The sequence below is a fragment of the Pinus tabuliformis genome, chromosome 6 (assembly GCF_031772625.1).
Source record: "Pinus tabuliformis cultivar Carrire ecotype Pingquan chromosome 6, CPIR1, whole genome shotgun sequence".
NCBI lineage: Eukaryota > Viridiplantae > Streptophyta > Pinopsida > Pinales > Pinaceae > Pinus > Pinus tabuliformis.
Window position 1 is genome coordinate 79,170,023 of NC_142292.1, and position 3,424 is coordinate 79,173,446.

A 3,424-nucleotide genomic window follows, 5' to 3' on the forward strand; every position below is an offset into this window, starting at 1 on the left:
CAACAGTCAAACACAGGAAGGCTGAAATCATTCACCTGGTGACTCCAATGTCGAAGAATCCCAAGGTTCCGAATTTTTATGGTGACTCTACTCTTCAAGAATCAGTAGCCTAAAGAATTTCTTGGTCAATTCATTGTTATCAAAATGGATTTTCTTGCTCGACCTATCCTCCCATGAGCCAAGATCACATTCCAGGTTTTCCAAATAAAATTCCAAAGGTAAAGTGGCAAAGGAATTTGCCTATGCTTAAATATGATAATAAGAATGATGTCGCTTTACATCTGGTTAGATTTCACATCGGGGAAAATTTTAAGAACCCCCCTAAATTTATAAATATAATAAATGGGCGAATCTCCATGGTATATAGGAAAAATGGAAGGCGATTTTATCAATAATATAATATGTATATATAATTTTTTGGCGAATCTCTCACCAGGCATGGCGAAAACCTGGAGCTTAAAAATTACTATTAGTAATTTATAAAAATTAATAAAATTAATAGTTGATTTTTATTTTATTTTTTATTTTAACCAAGCTAAAATGTTTAACCTACATTAAATTACAACATCCATTTTTACTCTTGACCAAGCCCCAAGAGGATCAAATATTTTTTCACTCTATGCTAGTTTGCATATCACGATATTTGATACCTCTCGGGGGTTAGTAGATCCAGAGATGGATCTATGCTGGTTTAATTAATTCCCCCATTTAAATAGGCTACATTCCAGGTGAATACCATGGGTCAATACCATGTGCCATTTTGGTGAATTCCATGGGTCAATACCATGTGCCATTTTTATTTTTATTAATTCTAATATTAGGGTTAATAATGGTTTTTTGCATGGTATTAAAAACAATCTAGTCCATGGTATTTGTCCCATAGTATTTTGCCCATAGGTTTCACCTAAATATAACCCATTTTTTGAGTGTTCGTAAATATAAGGTGACTTATGGAGTAAATATAAAAAAATGTTTTATTTGTTTACCATACCTCTTGTTTATTTATATTTTTATTAATTTACCATACCTCTGTTACAAATATGGTATTTGGCCCATAGGATTCACTTAAATAAAACCTCTTTCTTGAGCCTTCATAAATAGAACGAGGGTTATGGACTAAATATAAAAAGAGGTTTTATTTACTTACCATACGTCTAGTTTATTTATATTTTTATTTATTTACCATACCTTTTGAGTAAGTATAAAAAGACACTTTATTTATTTACCATACCTCCACTTTACTTATATTTTTATTTGTTTACACCAAGTGACTTATGGAGTAAATATAAAAAATGTTTTATTTATTTACCATACCTCTCATTTATTTATATTTTTATTAATTTACCATACCTCTTTTATAAATATGGTATTTGGCCCATAGAATTCACTTAAATAAAACCTATTCTTGAAAATGGGCGAATGGATTCACTTAAATAAAACCTATTCTTGAAAATGGGCGAATCGAAGGTTGTAACTCCTAATTTCAAGGGCTAAATTTACCTTTTTTACCCTCTCCCTTAAAATAAGGTGGGCTATTTGAGGTGATTTGTAAAAATGTACTATGATACAAAATATTCGCCCACTAAAAATTTAAAACCCCTTAATTTCGCCAAAAGGCGAACATTCGCCCCTAAAATTATCCTTGTTTCACATACATATTCGCAAGTTGAAGGTTGATTTTCCTGAAGATTGCTTGATGAAGATATTCATGGCCACTCTGGAAGGTGAAGCCCGATCTTGGTATGAAAGTTTGCCCCTTGCTTGTATTTACTGTTTAAAGGATTTTCATACCATGTTCTTTGAAAGGTATAAAGAATCTTATCCATCATTAAATTTGGTTCAAAATTGTTGCAAACATGTTTATAATTTTATTGAACATCTTGAGAAAGTTTATGAAGATGATGATTTCATGGATGATGAGATCATGGAAGCCCTGTATGAAAATCCATTTCAGCAGCAGAAAGAGAGTGATACTTATCAAGATGATCAAGAAAATTTGCAGCAGGATCAAGATCTTAGTACGATGGAAGATAATGAAAGAGAAGGTTTTATTTCAGATCTGTCCATAGAAGAAGACAACATGCAGGAAAGTCAAGTTTCAATCTTAGAATGTGATAAAGTCAAGTTGGTTATTTCAGATCTAGATTCAGATCATGATGATCAAGACAACCTTGTTCTAAATCCCATGAAGGAGAGCTCTGTTGTTGAGATCATCTGGAATGAAGAAGACAGAGTTATTGAACAAAGCCTTCATGAGGAGGTAATCCAGTCATTTGATGACAAACAAGATGAAACCTTTGTTCAAGTAAGTGAAAAATCTTCTTTTGATAATTCAATGGTAAATGATAATTTGGATAATTTGGTTGCCATGTCATATTAAGATGATCAACAATGTTTCCAAATTTCAGAAGATCAGGACTGTCATTCAGATTTTTCATGTTTTGAAATGTTATTTCAAGAAGACAAAAATCACTTGAGAAAAACAAAACAGAAAGTATTATCTCCTCTGTCTAAAGATGAGATAGATTGACTCTTAAAAGGTCGAGTTATAGCCAAAGCTAATGCAAGTCTGTAGTGTGCACATGGTGAAGACGGTGTTGGTGAAGCTTCTTCTTCTTTTGAAGATGATGACAGTCTTGACATTAGCCTTATAGATCAGTGAATAGATAATATTCTCTTTCATGAAAATGATAAGGCTGTCATGTTTGATAATCTTGAAGATTGTTATCTGTTTAAGAATGACCTAAACCATGAAATTGAGGAATGTGAGTCTGAGAGACACAGTAAGCCAGAATTCACGTCAGTTACTATCAATCAGCAACCCACTGTTCTTTCAGATCAGAATAAAGGGAGTACTTGTATTTTTGCTGCTGGATCTCAAGATAAAATAGTGCTTCAGGATTATCAGGATCCCTTTGGCATTCTTTTGCAAGCATTAGAGAAGATAAATGTTGCCTGGTTCATTATCATAAGCCTTGGTTTTAGTGTTTATTGTGAGTTGCCTACATGTACATTGTTCTACCTGCTCGGGGAAAGTGAGAGCAGAATTTCATTGAGTAGCCACTTGTTGGATTGGTTACATTGGAAGGCTCACTACACATGATTGTACATATTTCATCAGTAGGCAAGTGGTTGTCATCATGATTTGAAGTTCTCAAATCTAGATGGTCTGCTGCCATTTAAAAGCTTTGTAAGTACTTGTTTCAGTTAATTCAGTCTTGAGTCATTTTTTTTTTCATTCAGTTTAAAGATAGTTTCAGCTAAGTGTCCAGTTTCAGCTTTTGAGAGTCTTGTTTCAGTTTTGGATTAGTCAGTTCTACTATAAGTCTTGAGTCGAAGTTTTGTAGTAATTGGTTTTTGGGTGTTTTGAAGTTATTAACTCCATAGCCCAATGGACAAAGTCACTGCTTGCTTTCCCAGAGAT